The following is an 18,290-nucleotide window of genomic DNA, read 5'->3' as shown; positions in this document are numbered from 1 at the left end:
TCATAATATTTAGGTCAGCCGCCAGGGCAGCAATGAGGTCTGGAGAAGTTATCCAGTGTGTGTCAGGTGCATGAGATGCCATCTGGGAAAATGCCGAGTGAAGGCATGTTTTCTATGTGGAATATTTGGTACATCATGAAGCATTGTTTGGAATCGAAGACAGAAGAATCAAGAAGTATAGATAGCTCGACCTCGACTCGAGAGTTCGCCTGGAGGCAACCAGAGCCCGAAGCTGGTCCCTTGGAAATGACAGGTTTTCATTCTAGTTCTTGTTCTTTATATTGTACTGATTAAGTTTGGTGCTATGTACCTCTTAGCAGAGATATAGACATGGGATACGTACTGTATGAATAGTATTCTGTAGGGCTTGAGAATTTGCAGTTGTTAGGAAAGTTGGTAATTTCCAGGGAACGGAACAGAGTATTACAGGTAGAAAATTTGTAGTAAGGATTGGTTGGGATTGTTATATGATGACCTTGGTATAGTCCTAAGTGTGGATTAGTTTGCCAATAAGGGACAACCATGGACTGTGAGAGAGAGTGGTGACTTTTGAGTGTAAGAGGAGAGGACTCAACTATGAGTGCAGGACGTCTAGTTGTGGTGGTAGGTACCACTAGTGTTATGTCAGTTAGATCAGAGGGAAATTGAGTTGGTCAATGGGATTTTAGATGGGTGTGTAAGGATTTGTCATGATTACTGTCGTGACTAGGAAATGGAGCGTACTACGGGAGTAAGGCAAGAATAGAACTAGCACTAAAAACACCGTGAAGAATGACGCTTGTTGAGTAGCCAGAATTAAAGGTTTAGTCAAAGGATTTACTTGACTTAAATTCGATCTGACAGGGCATTTTACCATGGGACATATCACGACGTGGGTTACGGAGGAGGTCGAACCTGTGAGAGCACGTATGATATATGAAGGGCAAATAAGGTAATTGTTAAGAAAGGATATCCACTACCAATAATGAAGGGTTTATTTGGGTAAGTTCTATCTCGATAAAGAATGATTTGGACTACTTCCAGTTAAGAACAAAATATAGGCAATACCTGAAGTGATACTACTGAGGCTGAGGAAGCAGGGATTACAGATAAGACTTCAGAAGGAATAAGTTCTGATTTCTTCAGATGATGTTCCAGGTCACCTAATGGAAAGTGATGGGATTGCATATGAATAACCTAAGATTGAGACCACAAAGAAACTGTTAAGGGAATGCCTTAGGGAATTAGAAATATGATGAGATTAGTGAGACACCTTGACTTCTGCCTGAAGCATCTTTAGTGATTGTTATACCCTTGATTAATGTAATATAGAAATTTAAAGTTTGTCTGAATGGATAGTTGTGTGTCGGATTCTCAGAGATTGGAATAAAGGTTGATTCACACGCCATGGTACAGGGTTATGCACAAAATGGACTCGTACAGGAGGACGGTGCAGTGAAGCCTGTCCTTGCTCAGAACACGAGCTATTAGTGCGGTATGTCAAGGATTAGGGTGCGTCCATATATATACTAGAAGAGTGATCGGTTGTACCCCACAATGGTTGAAGGGATAAGGACTTAGATGTGCTGCATGGGATGTCGAGTTGATAGTAGTACCAGTTAGCCACGGTTGGGATAGGGTAATGACCGAGATTGGCCCAGAACCTGCAATTGAAGAGTAACAAATATACCTATACGAATAAACAGTGAAACATCAGAAGAAGATCTTGTAGGAATGGTTAAGAATTCTATTGCCTTAGCACATATGGGTTAAGATATGCGAATTAGATGAGTGATCTGATGGGTGCTGACGTTGAGGGAAAGATACAGGATGAGCCTTAGGTTACCTCTCTACGATTATTGTATCCATAAAGTTGAATATGGGGAGGCACACGACTTAATATTTTGGTAAGTGAGAAATGATATTCAGGAGTTAGGAGGGCTATTATGACTCTAGAATATCCTAAAGTTAGTATAAAGGAATATAGTTACAGACCCTAAAGGCGGATCACCTCAGACTGCAGATGAGGTGAGTGGATGCGAAAAGTTGTGACTTGACCTACTGGGTTATTACACGGTGGTTGGCGTGAGTGAGTTATCAAAGAGGGAGTGTGTACGAAAGGAGATTGTAAATCCTCACTGAAGACCAAAGTTGACAATGTTAAATAGAGACCCTTAGGTTCCCAGGTTCGGGAAGAGAGTCGTAGAGGATGATGAATATAAGGTTGGAATCTAGAATTATCTGTTACCATTAGACATGGATAACCTGAAAGAGTAACTCAGGCTTTCAATGTTTTACTTTGAATATGTGAGTTTTGTGACCTTAAGGTAAATACTGTCCCTGGAATGGATTGTCCCAATGATGAAGGCCGATAGATATTATAAGATAGGAAACAAGAAATACATATTTTGCGAAAAAAAAGAATGGAAGCAGGAACAGGAAGTATTCTGGTTCAGAGTGGGTTCAAAGGAATAGAAAGATTGTTAAGGATTGTTAGGGCAGGGTGTCTACTTTAATGAAGGATATAAAAGTTAGCAAACTTGAGTATGGGAACGTAGGATTCCAGGATTGGAGATTTTGTGCCTCTCCGAATAATGTGGACTAAGAAGGGTAAAGAAGTTTGGGAAAGAAAGAAAGAAACAATTTTGACCCTAGATTTTAATAGATCTAAAAGATCCTAACAAGGACTAGGTCGGGGGCCTACAGTTTAGCCTTACCCCAGCATGGGTAGAGGCTCATGAGATATTACTGGTGCCAATATTAAGGGAAAAAGTGTGAGTACTACCCCTGATCGAGCGAAGAGGTCCTGGAAGTTCAAGAGAACTTATTGTACAATGGAAAGCTAGTGAAACTCTGGACACAAGAGAAAAAGACATACATATTCAGACCATCTTTCTTGTGAAAATGTTGCAAGTAGTGGCAAAGTAAAGAACCTGATTTTAGGGTTATAGTTAGGGTTACGGAAATGGTATCCTGAGATGGTTGAAAAATTTCGAGGACGAATTTATAGCGTCCCAAATTTACTAATAGGGCTTAGGGCCTTGATTAGCGTGTTGGGAGGGCAATAATTGATTTAATTATGTTAATATGTGAATTAAATGACTATGTGATTAGAAATGCATGCTTAGGTGAATTAAATATGCATGTGGGCCCCATTTGGTTAATAGGGGCATATTTGTAATTTTAGCCCGTTGAGGGCATAAATGCAATATATTTGTATCATGTGATTGATACCACGAGTGTGTGGTAGTATATTTGGGATGTGAGATCCGAGACGGTCCTAGGAAGCAGATTAGTTGGATAGTCACAACGGGGTCGAATACCCGGCCCGGGAAGAGCCTAGGGTTATTTCAGGAATATATACTATGTGTTTGGGAATTACCGGGTAACGGGTAGTGATTTTATGTTTGTTTAAGTGTGTCAGGGATTAAATGAGGATTTATAGGAACACTCGAGGATTTAGTGGGAGGTGGCAATTGACGGGATTGCCCTTTGTGGCATTAAAGGATTGAGGATAGACATAGGGGCGCTTTGGTCATTAAGCAACTAGGATAGACTCAACTAGTAGTACACTAGAATGTTTTGGACCCTTCTCAGCCCTGGCACTCTCTTTCTCGGTTCTCGCTCTCCCTCTCTTTTTGACTTAGAGAACTTTGGGCAGAATTGAAGGGAAACTCTAGATTAGAGGTTGAAAGCTTAGGGAATTTGCAGCTAGAAGTGCAGGAGCTAGCCTAGGTTGGATTCTCAGTAAGGTAAGGATTCAATTTGACTTCTTTTTGTATAATTTTGTTGTGAATTGGAAGTTTGCATAAGAGTTGAGCTTTAGCTTGATTTTTTAGTGTTGGTGAGGATATGGAATTATTTATGGGATGGTTGTGGTATTTAAGATGTTTAAATGAGGATTCTAGGCTTAATTCTAAGTTTAGATATTGGCTAGAGTGTGATTTAAAAGTTTAGGCTCGGGGAAAAATGCAGAAAAGTGGTGAGAATTATGGGTTTTAAGGCTTGAGCCGCGACCTGTTTGAACATTAAGGCCTAGGGGCCTCAGAAATTTTCCAAGGCATCGCAACTCAAGGTATAGCGCACCGTGACCCGTGTCCTTCAGCAGAGAAGGCTTTCCCTCTGACTTGTAGCGGGTCGCGACTCAAAATAGGAAAAAGGGGGAAAATGAATGTTTTATGCTCGGGAACCCAAATGTTAAGGCTCGGGAAGGATTGTACTACCCGGTTTAGTAGAAATCAAGGTCCCGGATGCTAGATTAATATTCTGAAGTTCTTATTTTGTTTAGGGCTTGATGGATGATTATTATAAATGTGCTGTGACTAGGTTTACATCAAAGCTCATGTTAGAGGACTATTCTCAAGATCGCGACAATCAATCAGCTCGGGACACAGGTAAGAGAATTGTTTGTACCCGTAGAGCTATGTGGTGTGGTGTGCTGAATGTATTTTTTTATAGCTATTATGTCATACGTATGGATGTGACTGATCGGCAAGAGCCAGGAGCAGCAAGAGCCGGGAGCGGAAAAAGCCGAAAGCAGCAATAGCCAGAAGCGACACAGGACCAGGATCGGTGTTAAGCATGTTGAATGCAGGTTGCTAGGGCGAGACCCTCTAAGGGTGTTGTACACACCCATTCAGTTAAGACTGGGGTCCTAATGCCTAAAAGCGCACCCCGAGTGGAGGAGACCGCTGCTGTGCTACTATACTGTTGTGTTGATTATGCTGCTATGATGTTGTGCTGTTGTGCTAACATGTTGTTATACTGCTATGATGTTATGTTGTTATAATGCTATGATGTGATGTTGTTGTGCCATCGTGTATCACAATAACAATTTGTAGATTGTTTATTGCCTTTGATTAAGTATTTATTTGTTGAGATAAATTATTGTATGTTGTTCTTTGAGGTTCTCTTTCTGGTCCTCGGCTCACGGGTGCTCTGTGGTGTAGGTAATAAAGGTATTTTGGATATTATATTTGTTATCGTTTTGCACTTAGATAATGTTCATTTCAAGTGTTTTTAGGTGTTCTTAGCTTTGTTTTACGAGTCTTTGATTTTTAAGCCATAAAATATTTTATAGGGTATTACTAAAGAATTTGATATATTTTTGTGGTTAGGAATGGATGTGCAATGGTAGGACTCGAGAAAATGATGTTTGGAAAAGTTTGAAGTGTTTTAGAAGTCCCTAAACCAGATGTTCGGGCTTAAAGTTGAAGATTACGACGAAAAAATCATGGAAGTAGAATTTGGTTTGTGGCCGCGGCCACCAACATTTACTAGCCGCGGCCTGGGAGTCAGAGAGTAGTGGTCGCGGCCTCCACAATCTCCTGGTAGTGGCCTCCATGCAAATTTGGCCCAAAAACACCCCGTGGCCGCGGCCACCAGGAATCACTGACCGTAGCCATGCGTCAATTTTTTTTTTCTTAAAATTTCAATTTTATATGTAATTTTTGGTGGGCTATAAAAGGGATTAGGGTTAACTTTTATAATAACTTTGGGTTGCAAATTTTAGAGGCTAGAGCAACAGAGGAGGATAAAAGACATCAACATAAACATTCTTCGATCTAGTTTTTCTTTCTTCTCAAAACTCTTTTATTTTCATTGAATATTTATGTTTATGAATATAAATATGATTATGGAGTAGTTTCCTTTATAGTTGAGGGTTATTTCAAAACCCTAGACATGAGATCTTGAATGCATTGAAGAATTTTATTCCTTCTATTCCCTTATATTAAATTGCTTCTATTTTTCTATTTGAATGTTATGAATCTTGTAAAATCTTGTTTAGATGGCCACTAATTAGGGTTTTGCATTGTTCTACTTTCATCTTAGGATTTCTATTCACCTAATAGTTTAGGATTCTAAGTAAAGTGATAAATTGCAATTAGAGTGTAATGACCCAAATTTCCTACTAAGGTTTAGGACCTTGATTAGGAGGTCGGGAGGGTCATAATTGATTTATTATGATATTAAATGATTATATGCATGTTTATGTGAATTATATTATTATATGATGATAAATGCATGCATATGGGTCCACTCTTCATTATAAGGGCATTTTAGTAATTTGGCCCGTTGAGGGCAGAATTGTATATTTTCATGCATGTTGGTGAATTATGAATAAGACCACATTATAATGTGGATTTGTTCGAGCCATTCGGCATGAGATGATCTTTGAATGCAAGTGATCGGTTTGGTCAGAATAGGGTTAATTTTGGGGCTCGGTGTGAGTCTCAGGGTGATTTGAGGATTAGTACATTACTGGGAATTAAAGGGTAATGGGATATGATTTATTGGCATTTGAGAATATTGGGAATAACGGGAATTGGAGGACGTTAATTATAATTAACGAGATAGTCGGGAAAGGAGGATTTTGCCTTTGGTGGCTGTTAAGGGTTTTATTTAAGCTTGGGGTATTTTGGCCTTTTGACCTAAGGATATATATCAACCTTAATAAGTTGTAGAAAGCTTAAGAAAACAAAGCCTCTTTCTTCTTCTCTCGTTCATCATTTCTTCTTCTTTTCTATTTGAATTTTTGAGCTCCATTTGAGGAATCAAGCTAGGGAGTTAAGCCTTGATGGTCTAGGGTTATGTTCAGCCATTGAAGAGGGTGTAATTATAAGATTGAGGTAAGTTTTCAACCATGGAAAACTCTGGTTTTACTATGTTTTCTTATTAAGTTTCAGTTAGAATTTTGAAGTTGATATTTGAGAATTGATGGAAGTTTTTGGCAAAGGTTGATTGGGTTATGATGCCTAGGACTTGTATGTTGGGTATTTGGGTTCATTTGTGAGTTTGAATGAGGTTTGGAGTCAGTTTGTGAAGCTTGGAATTTGAGAATTCGAAGGAGAAAAAACCAGGGTTGAATCAGCCTGGCTCTAGCGCTACAGCGCCCAAGGGAGGGTGCTACAATGCTAGCCAGGGCAATTCAACTCTGTTTGTAGCGCTATGGCGCTAGTGGGCAGCGCTACCTTATTTTTATAGGGTCCTATTTTAGGTACTTTTGAGGGTTTTTGGCTCGAGGTTTCAATTCCTAAGGCTCGAGATCGAATCTACTAACTGTTTGAGTACGATTCGAGGTTCTAGGAGTGAGGTTTAGGTCATAAGCCTTTTATTGTTGATTTCACTAATTGGATTCCATATTTGGTTATGACTAGGTGACCGCTAAGGGATCAAAGGATCGATCATTCTCAAGGGTCGTTCATTTATTATTTCTCGCTCAAACTAGAGGTAAGAAAACTGCACCCAGTATGTGATGCATGAGATACATGTTATTAGGGCATGACATGAATATTGAATATGAGATTGATCAGAGCTTGAGTCTTTGTAAATATGCATGATCATAATTATGCTAGTGATTGTTAAGTAAGCATGCTGAATGCCCTACATTTGGATATTTGACATATGATATATGCCTGGTTGCATTGCTTACTTGTGAATGGAGCTAACCTATGAGTCAGGAATCGACAATGGTGTCAGTATTAATAGTGAAGCTGCGACTTATTAGTCAAGTTCGACAGTAGTATTGAGCATTGGTCGTATGGAATTGGCCTATGACTCAAGAACGGTATTAGCGTGTCTAACGCAAGCCGAAAAGATTAGATCTAATCGACATAATAATTATCATCAGAAGCATGAAATGCTTGACCAACCTCAAGTTCAATGAAAACTAAAAACACTTGTCTAGTCTAAAGGATAATTACTTAGAGCCAGGGCCAAAAGGCTCAGGTGACTGCAATGTCACATGGTTGTGGGTGCTGAGCCCAAGTTCGTGACTCACTCATTAGTCACTCATCTGATTAGGGCTACAAGCCCCAACATGATTATTATAATCTCAAAGTGTTAATCACTCATCTGATTAGGGCTACAAGCCCCAGCATGATTATCAGAATCTCAAAGTGTTAATCACTCATCTGATTAGGGATACAAGCCCCAGCATGATAATCATAATCTTAAAGTGTTAATCACTCATTTGATTAGGGCTACAAGCCCCAACATGATTATCAGAATCTCAAAGTGTTAATCACTCATCTTATTAGGGCTACAAGCCCCAACATGATTATCAGAATCTCAAAGTGTTAATCACTCATTTGATTAGGATTGACTTGATAGTCATCCATACAGGAGGGCAGGATCCACAATCATTATTTGGACTTATTTGCATGCATGAATAGGGCTATTATTGCTAGGCATGCCTATTATGATTTAGTAACATGTTATTACTATTCATGAGCATATTGAGTTTTCTTGCTGAGCTTCAGCTCACGGGTTCTATGTGGTGTAGGTAAAGGCAAAAGAAAACTAGACCATCCTTGAGTTGGAGAGCTTAGGTGACAATGTGTACATATGTGGTTGTTCGACTGCCACGACCGAGGTTTTAAAGAGGAACTAGGGTTAAACCCTATTTTGCTGCTTAGGTCAACTGGTTGTAAATCTTTTATTGTAATTAACCTTTAAATTATATTTTTGGGATCCCAATGTATACAGTAAACGTTTTAGTGAAACGTTGTATCTTAACCAAAAAAAATTAATCCTAAACTGTTAATCATACTTAGTTACACAATTATGGCCAAATGACTCGATTCACGAGTTTAGCACTGTTTAAAATGCACACCGGAACGACCCCTGGGTAGTAGGGCATTACATATAGTATTGTGACGGGCATTTTAATTGTGATGAAGAATAGAACCTAGGTTAAATGAATTGCATGCTTAACGAATTTGTTGCCTAGATTAACTTGTTTCCATTGAATGGAATGATTTTCCTGGGTTAAATAAATCACATGCTTAATGGGTTTATTGCTTGGTAAAAAGGATTAATTAAGAGTGCTTAGCTTTAATTAATTATATTAGGGAAACCGGGATAATTGACTGCTTAAGTGTTATTTGCGGGGTTAATAGTTTAATTGAGAGTAGGGAATATTATTCATCATTGTTGATAGATTGATTGTCAAAGGTGGAGAATAATTCTTAACTATTTCTTTAAAATCATATTATCCATTGTTCTTTGTTTATTACTTTATTTTGTGTTATTAAATCTTGAAACAAAATCCCCTATTTAATTCTTGTTTTTATTTTGAATGAGAAATTGAATAATAGCTCATGTGGGTTGGACCCTTACTACCACTTTACTAATAATTTAGTGAGTAATAAGGAATAAATATATTTAAATTTGATACGGCATACGACACCCATCAAATTTTTGGAGCCGTTGTCGGGACTATTGTAAGCCGTTTTTATTATTCAATTTAATTAACTACATAGTCACTAGTTTATTTTTTTTTATTGTAGGTGTATATCCCTGGGGACGATACTCAAGAAAGACTACAAGATATAAAGCAACATCTTTAGACATCGTCATCCTGATCTTCAAGGACTATCATTGACAATCCACTATTTCAACCTTCAAAGAGAGTCAATCCAGTACAAATACCATTACCATTTGATAATGATTCTGACTCTGAAGCATCAGTTAAGTCTCAGATGACACAGGAAAGGACGTTGAAAGAGTTGGCGGCGCCAAATCTAGACCATCAACCTATGTGTAACCAATATCCGACGTTGGATGTTAACTTTGAACTAAAGTCGGGCCTCATACATTTACTACCATATTTCCATGGGCTACTAGGAGAGGATCCGAATAAGCATCTGGAAGAATTTCACATAGTCAGCTCTAGTATGAATTCATCTTTAGTAACGAAAGAGCATATTAAATTAAGAACATTTCCATTTTCTTTGAAGGATGGTGCAATGGAATGGCTCTATTACCTTCCTCCTAGAACTGTTAATACCTAGAATGAAATGAAGACATTGTTCTTGGAGCGTTACTTCCCAACATCTAAGGTTGGTAGTATAAGGAAGGAAATTTGTGGCATTCGCTAACAGACGAGGGAGTCATTATATGAGTATTGGGAGAGATTTAAGAGGCTATGTGCTAGCTGCCCCCACCACCAGATAAGTGAACAACTCCTGATTCAATACTTTTATGAAGGACAATTTCCATTGGACAGGAGCATGATTGATGTAGCAAGTAGGGAAGCATTGATGGACAAGACCCATGCTGCCGCTAGGAGTTTAATTTCTAATATGGTAGCTAATTCTCAAAAGTTTGGAGTTCGTCAAGAAGTTTCAGTTAAGGGATTAAATGAGACAAACTCTAAAGTAGAGCAGTAGCTTGTGCAGTTAACTAGTATGGTTCAACAAATGGCTTTAGGTTAGGAAGTGAGACCTTGTGGCATATGTCAATTGGTGGGGCATCCTACTGATGCATGTCCCACACTTCAAGAGGATACCAATAAGCATGTAAATGCAATTGGGGAGGGGGGAGGGGGGGGGGGGGGGGGGTTCCCAGGGCAACCGAGGCAAAGGTTGACCCTTATGCTATAACTTATAACGAAGAATGGAAGGAACATCCTAATCTTCGATATGGGAATCAACAACAAACTGTACCTACTAGCACCAGGGTTTCCTTATCAACAAAGGCAACAACAAATTTATACACCTCAACCTCAACAACCTATTATCTCACAAGCTCAAGATCCATCAATGACGGATATGCTAAAAACATTAGTAGCCTCCTATATACAAACTGAAGTACTTCTTTAAGGCATTCATGCATCCCTGAAAAATTTAGAGAACACTATGGGTGAAATCGCCACTTCATTAAGTCAAAGTGAGCCACAAAATCAAGGAAAATTACCTTCATACCCTGTTCGGACCCCCAGGAAAAATGCTAATGCCATCACATTAAGAGATGGAAAGACTTATGATTCACCCATTATCCCATCAAGTTCAAATGATGCACCATTACCTCCTACCCAATCCGCCCAACAAGACAAAGATGAAACCCCAACCACAACACTCAACCCTAAACCAACTATTCCCGCTTATGTTACTACTCCTCCATTTCCTAGTCGTTTGAGAAAGACAAAGAAAGATGAAGCTAAACAAGAAATACTAGAGACTTTTTGCAAGGTTGATGTAAAAATTCCCTTACTTGATGCCATTAAGCAAGTACCTCGATATGCAAAGCTTTTAAAGGAGTTATGTACCAATAAGAGGAAGCTAAAAGGGAATGAAAAGGTGAGTGTGGGGGAAATTGTTTTGGCAGTTCTTCAAAAGAAACTTCCACTAAAGTGTAAGGATCCTGTCACCTTAACTATTCCTTACACTATTGGCAATAAAAGGATTGAAAGATGTATGTTAGATTTGGGTGCTTCAATCAATGTTTCTTTACTTTATTTATACCTCTTTGAATTTGGGACCACTGGATGAAATGGGGGTGATCATACAATTAGCAGATCGTTCTAATGCATATCCAAGGGGAGTAGTAGAGGATGTATTGGTTAAAGTAAATGAATTGGTTTTTTCGGCTGACTTTTACATTCTTGATATGGAAGATGACTCAATTCCATGTTCTACACCAATATTATTGGGAAGGCCATTCTTAAAGGCAGCTAGAACTAAGATAGATGTTCATGAGGGAACTTTGACCATGGAGTTTGATGGTGAGGTGATTCGCTTTAATATTTTTGAGGCTTTGCAGTATCCAAGTGATGTTCATTCAGTTTCTTCAATTGATATTTTGGACGCATTGTCACAAAGAATTCTAGATTTACATGGAGATGATGGGTTAGAAGTTGTTTTGAGGGAACCAATAGACTTGAAGAAAGATGATGTCACTACTGAAGTAAAGGAGACAGTGGCTGCACTTAATAGTTGTGGAGAGGTTTCTAAAAAGGTGTCGTTCTTAGAGTTACCTGTGTTCTTATGAGCAACTTCAACCATCTGTTAAATCACCACCCAAGCTTGAATTAAAACCACTACCAGAGCATCTCAAATATGTTTACTTGGGTGAGAAAGAGACATTGGCGGTTATTATCAGCACACAACTTACCCAAGTACAAGAGGATCATTTGATAAGGGTACTTCGGGAATATAAAACAACCATAGGGTGGACCATAGCAGATATCAAGGGAATAAGCCCAACTATGTGTATGCACCATATTCTTCTTGAAGATGGATCCAAGCCTTCTAGAGTACCTCAAAGAAGGTTAAATCCACCTATGATGGAGGTAGTTAAGAAGGAGATATTGATGCTCTTAAGTGTGGGTGTGATTTACCCTATTTCAGATAGCAAGTGGGTGAGTCCAGTTCATGTAGTTCCTAAGAAATCAGGCATCGCCCACAAGATTCCAAACAGGTTGGCGAGATTGTATTGATTATAGAAAGTTGAACACTGCAACTAGAAAAGTCCACTTCCCTTTGCCATTCATCGATCAAATGTTTGAAAGATTAGCGGGGCATACTTATTACTACTTTCTTGATAGTTATTCAGGTTATAATAAGATATTTATTGCTCATGAAGACCAAGAGAAGACCACATTTACATGCCCATTTGGCACATTTTCTTTTCATAGAATGTCATTTGGATTGTGCAATGCTCCGCCACTTTTTCAGCGATGTATGGTTAGTATTTTCTCATATTACATAGAGAACATCATAGAAGTGTTTATGGATGATTTCAGTGTCTATGGTGATTCTTTTGATAAGTGCCTCCACAATTTAACTCTAGTTCTTAAATGATGTATTGACACTAATCTTGTATTGAATTGGGAGAAGTGTCACTTTATGGTGCAACAAGGTATTGTTTTGGGGCATGTTATTTCGGAAAAAGGGATTGGAGTGGACAAGGCAAAAATTTATCTCATTCGTTCTCTTCCACCACCATCAAGTGTAAAAGAAATAAGATCCTTTCTTGGTCATACAGAATTCTATAGGCAGTTTATAAAGGATTTCTCAAAGATTGCTTCTCCCTTCTGCAATCTTCTTCAAAAGGACGTGACATTTGAATTTAATGATAAATGTTTGTTTGCATTCAAAAAATTGAAGGAATCCTTGACATCAACACCTATTAGTCAACCACCGAACTGGGAATTACCATTTGAAATAATGTGTGACGCTAGTGACTATGCAGTAGGAGCGGTCCTTGGGCAAAGAGTTAGTAAGATTCCTCATGTTATATACTATGCCTCTCGAACTCTTAATGATGCTCAGTTGAATTACTCTACTACGGAGAAAGAGCTTTTAGCGGTCATCTTTGCTCTAGAAAAGTTTCGGTCTTACTTGATTGGAACTAAAGTTATTGTTTACACTGACCATGCAGCTCTTAAATATTTACTAGCTAAGAAAGAAGTGAAGCCCAGACTTATTCGATGGATTTTACATCTGCAAGAATTTGATCTTGAAATAAAAGATAAGAGAGGATCATAAAATTTGGTGGCTGATCATTTAAGTAGACTTATTTGGGATGAAAATAACTTACAATGAAATGAAAAATTTCCCAACGAACAACTCCTGGCTCTTAAAGAAGTTATTCCATGGATTGCTGATATTGTTAATTATTTAGCCACTAAAGAGTTACCAGGAGACATTACACAAGCTCAAAAGAACAAGATTAAGCATGATGCTAAGTTTTATATTTGGGAAAAGCCTTATTTATGGAAACATTGCGTTGATCAAGTCATTCGAAGGTGTGTTCCCGATTCTGAATTTCAATCTATCCTTGCTTTCTCACATTCTCATGCTTGTGAAGGTCATTTTGGACCAAAAAGAACAACCCATAAAGTACTTGACATCAATTTTTATTGGCCTACCAACTTTAAAGATTCATATGCATATTGTAAGGCATGTGACCATTTCCAATGAGTTGGTAATATTACTACTAGGGATCAAATGCCCCAAACTCCCATACTTAATATCGAGATTTTTTATGTATGGGGCATTGATTTTATGGGACCATTTCCATCGTCATTCGGTTTTGAGTATATTCTTTTAGTGGTGGATTATGTGTCTAAGTGGGTGGAAGCAAAAGCAACTAAAGTGGATAATTCTAAAACAGTGGTTGAGTTCATTCGATCAAATATCTTTGTGAGATTTGGTACTCCAAGGGCAACAATTAGTGACCGAGGTACTCACATCTGCAATAAAACGATTGAAGCTTTATTTCAGTGCTATCAAGTGACTCATAAAGTAACCACTGTCTACCACCCACAAGAAAATGGCCAAGCTGAGGTATTGAATAGAGAAGTCAAGTCTATTCTTGAAAAGACGGTGAATCCAAATAGAAAGGATTGGAGTATAAGATTAGATGATGCTCTATGGGCATATTGCATGGTCTACAAGACACCGCTTGGTATGTCGCCGTATCGATTAGTGTATGGAAAGCCTTGTCATCTACTGGTTGAATTGGAGCATAAAGCTTGGTGGGCTGTGAAAAAGTGTAATATGGAGATGGACAATGCAGGCCCACAAAGAATGTTGCAATTACAAGAGCTGGAGGAAATTTTTAATGATGCTTATGAGAGCTCTAAGATTTACAAAGAAAAGACCAAAACCTTTCATGAATGAAATAGAATTATTCAGAAAACGTTTGATGTGAGATAAAAAGTATTATTGTATCATTCTCGTCTCAAACACTTTTCGGGTAAGTTGAAGTTCCAATGGGTTGGACCATTCATAGTGGTACATCATTATCCTCATGGAGCGGTAGAAATTTCAAGACCATCAACAGGAAAAATACTCAAGGTAAATGGCCAGAGATTGAAGCCTTATTATGATTCTTTCGAGGAGGAACAAGCTACTGTGATTCACCTCTTTGATCTGGAATATGTTGATGAGGTATGAAAAAGTTTTATGTCGAGCTAGTGACGTTAAACTTAGATAAAGTTTAAGTATTTTATATTATTATTTTTTTTATTTTTTAAGACATTTTTGTTTAATTTAATTTTTTTCATGTAATTTTTTTATTTTTGAACTTAGTTTTAATTTATATATATATATATATATAAAATTTGGGCCAAATGGCCTGTGGCCGTGGCCAGCCCTATTCCAGACCGCGCCCTGGAGAACAGAACGTAATGGTCGCGACCACCATAATCCCAGGCCGCGGCCACTGTGCGATTTCAGCACCATTTTAAAAAAAAAAACTCTCATTTCATTTGTTTTCCACTTCTCACACAACACAAAGACCCCAAAACCGAAAAATCTCTCATTTTCACACAAAATTTGATATTTTTTTTCCTAATTTTCACTCAAATTATTCCCCAAAATCATCACAATTCTCATCATCAATCTTTATTCTCTACCATTTTTCATCAATTCTCACCAAAATCCTCATTTTCTACAAAAAAAAATCCCTTTCAAAACCCAAAGTTTCATAATTCCAAATTTAACAATTGAGGTTATTCTGTGTGATTTCAGCACCAACTTTTTTTAAAAAAACTCTCATTTCATTTGTTTTCCACTTCTCACACAACACAAAGACCCCAAAACCGAAAAATCTCTCATTTTCACACAAAATTTGATATTTTTTTTCCTAATTTTCACTCAAATTATTCCCCAAAATCATCACAATTCTCATCATCAATCTTTACTCTCTACCATTTTTCATCAATTCTCACCAAAATCCTCATTTTCTACAAAAAAATCCCTTTCAAAACCCAAAGTTTCATAATTCCAAATTTGACAATTGAGGTTATTCAACTAGTTTCAAGGTGCTTCATTGACACAATCAATCTTTTAAAGACTTTCTATAGTCAATCGCAAGTAAGTAGCTTCTCTTGATTATTTGATTATTGGGTTTTGAGTATTGAAGAATAAGATTTGGGGTATTTTGGATTATATGATTTTTTGTGGATGAATTACTTATATGTTGTGATCATTGGCTTAGATTAGTTGTTTATGTTGTTATATTGGTGATAATTTCAATTTTGGGGAGATTGAATTACTGCAACATAATTTTCCACTATTGGATTAGTCTATGCCTATTAAGTGTTTGATGAAAGTTCTAAGAGAAGTGTGTTTTAGTTTTAAGGGGAATTGATTGAATATTTTTTAAGAGAAAGTATTTATTTGTTTAGTAGATATTTGGCAAGAGTAATTAGAGGAGTTTGAATTGATATTTTTGGGGTATCTTGAATTATTCTCTTAGTGCTTAATTATTTATGTTAAAGGAAGCTTATCCCTGAATTTTGAAGTGAAGAATGGCACAAAGAGATTTAGAAAGAATACCAAAGGTGCTTCCTCATCTGAGGTTCAATTTGATGCCACTAAATTTATTTTGGAGGAGGCATTCAAACGCTATCAAGATGCGGTAGTGAAATAGAAAATGATGATTGAAGAGAGGGGGTTTGATATGGTGATTCGCCATGGGTATCCATCCATTGTGGAGCAGATTGAGAAAAGACATTGGATGAAATTTTGTTCACAACCCGATGCTGCAGTAACCCCTATAGTAAGAGAGTTTTATGCTAATGGAATTTCTCAAGTCACATCTATGGCTACAGTGCGAGGGGTTAATGTGAATTTCTCAAGTGCAGCCATAAATCAATTTTATGGGCTTCCTAGCATAGACAATGATGAGTATAGCCAAATAGTTGATAATCCCAACTTTAATGAGATTATCCAATTTCTGTGCAAGCCAAATACCAAATGGAAGTTAACTGAAACAGGTCAACGTCAACCCATTAAGTTTAAGCGAGTGGCGATGGGAGTTATTGAAAAAGCCTGACATAAGTTTATTAATGCAAAGTTATTTCCCACTAAACATGTCAATGATGTGAATGTGGATACTGCCGAACTTTTATATGCCATCTTGAAAGGGAAAACAATTGATGTGGGGCGCATTATCAAGTCCTCCTTTTAGAACAGTTTTAGACATGTTTCTAAGGGGTTCTACCATCCCCATCTCATTATCGCCATGTGCGCTCAAACTGGTGTGAAATGGGATCCTTCTGGGCCTTTGTTGCAGCCCATGCATATACTGAATAGATCCTCTATCACTCGCTTTAAGGTCACTAACACTGCAGGGGCTAGCTCATCTTCTCAAACTCAGCTAGGCCACCGCCATCAACAAAAAATATGACCTTGGCAGACTGTATGACACTTGTGGAGGAATCTCTGTACACTATCTCTCAAGAGCTGCATGCTCACCGTACTGAATTCCAAACACACAAACAATGCATGATTGAGTGGGCCAGTTATCAAGACGTTTGTTTCAGGATGAATGCCATACACCTTGGCATGGAGATGGCAAACTATCCACCTGCTCCACAGTGGATTCAATCGTATCCACCACCTATTCCCATGATGCAAGATTATGAGAACGAGGAGGAAGGTGAAGATGATCAAGGAGATACCTGATTAATGAGCATTTACTTCGGTTGAGGGAGTTTTCCTTTTTCTTTATTTTATTTATTTTTCATTGAAGACAATGTATTGTATAAGTGTGGGGGAAGGGAACAACTGGAACTAAACTACTTTGATTTTATTTTGTTGCATTGTTTTTGCTTTGATTTTATTTTTATTATGTTGCATTTTTTATGTTGTTTTTTTTCTTTTCATTTTTAGTTTGTTTAGGTTGTCATAAGCATGGTTATGTTGTAAGTTGTTTGTCAATAATAAACAATTATGATTGAGATGAGACTATTCTTAGGAAATTGATGAATTCTGCATGAATTGTGTGCTTAACTATGGTGTGGTTGCTACTTAAGCTTGATCTTTGATTTTTAAACATAATGTGTGTACAATTAGATTTACTTTTTCACTAGTATTTGGAGACATTTATGCATGCTATTACTTATATATAGCCTCGACCACTCTAGAAACCATTGATTAATTGTTTGAGGTGAAATCCTATGTACACATGATTAGGAAGATGATTAAGGCATGTTCTTTGGATCGTTTGAGCCTTTCAAGCTTACCTATGAAATTGTATATCTTATTTTCCTATTTTTGAGCCATAACAACTAATCTTTTTCTTTTATATGCCATCTAAACCTTTGTAGCCTTAAATTTTTATCTTTTCCGTGACCCATTACACCATAGTTTTATATGATTGTTTGATTTGGTTGGTTGGGTTATGGATTGTAAGAAAGGGAAGTTGCATTGGTTTGTTGGATTATAATGTTAAAGTATATGATCTACTATTTCTTCCAATGAGTTGAATTGAAAAGAAAAAAACAGAAAAAAATATGCACCGAGAAATATGAAAAAAAAAAGTATTGCAAAAGTATAAGTGTGGGGGTAATAGTAAGATAAATGTGGAAAGAACAAAAGGGAAAGATTATGTATTATTTTTTAATTGTATGGGAAGTTGTGAGAAGATCTAGAGAATAAAAAAAATATAAAGGCTATGGTGTGATTTAAGCTTAAATATTCATTTTTCATCTACCTTCAACCTTAGCCTTACATTACAAGCTTTTAAAGACCTTATGATTCTTGATTATGTGTGTTTACATTAGTGGAGAACAA

Source organism: Humulus lupulus, chromosome 4, assembly GCF_963169125.1.
Source record: "Humulus lupulus chromosome 4, drHumLupu1.1, whole genome shotgun sequence".
Taxonomy (NCBI): Eukaryota; Viridiplantae; Streptophyta; class Magnoliopsida; order Rosales; family Cannabaceae; genus Humulus; species Humulus lupulus.
This window is presented reverse-complemented; position numbering follows the sequence as displayed.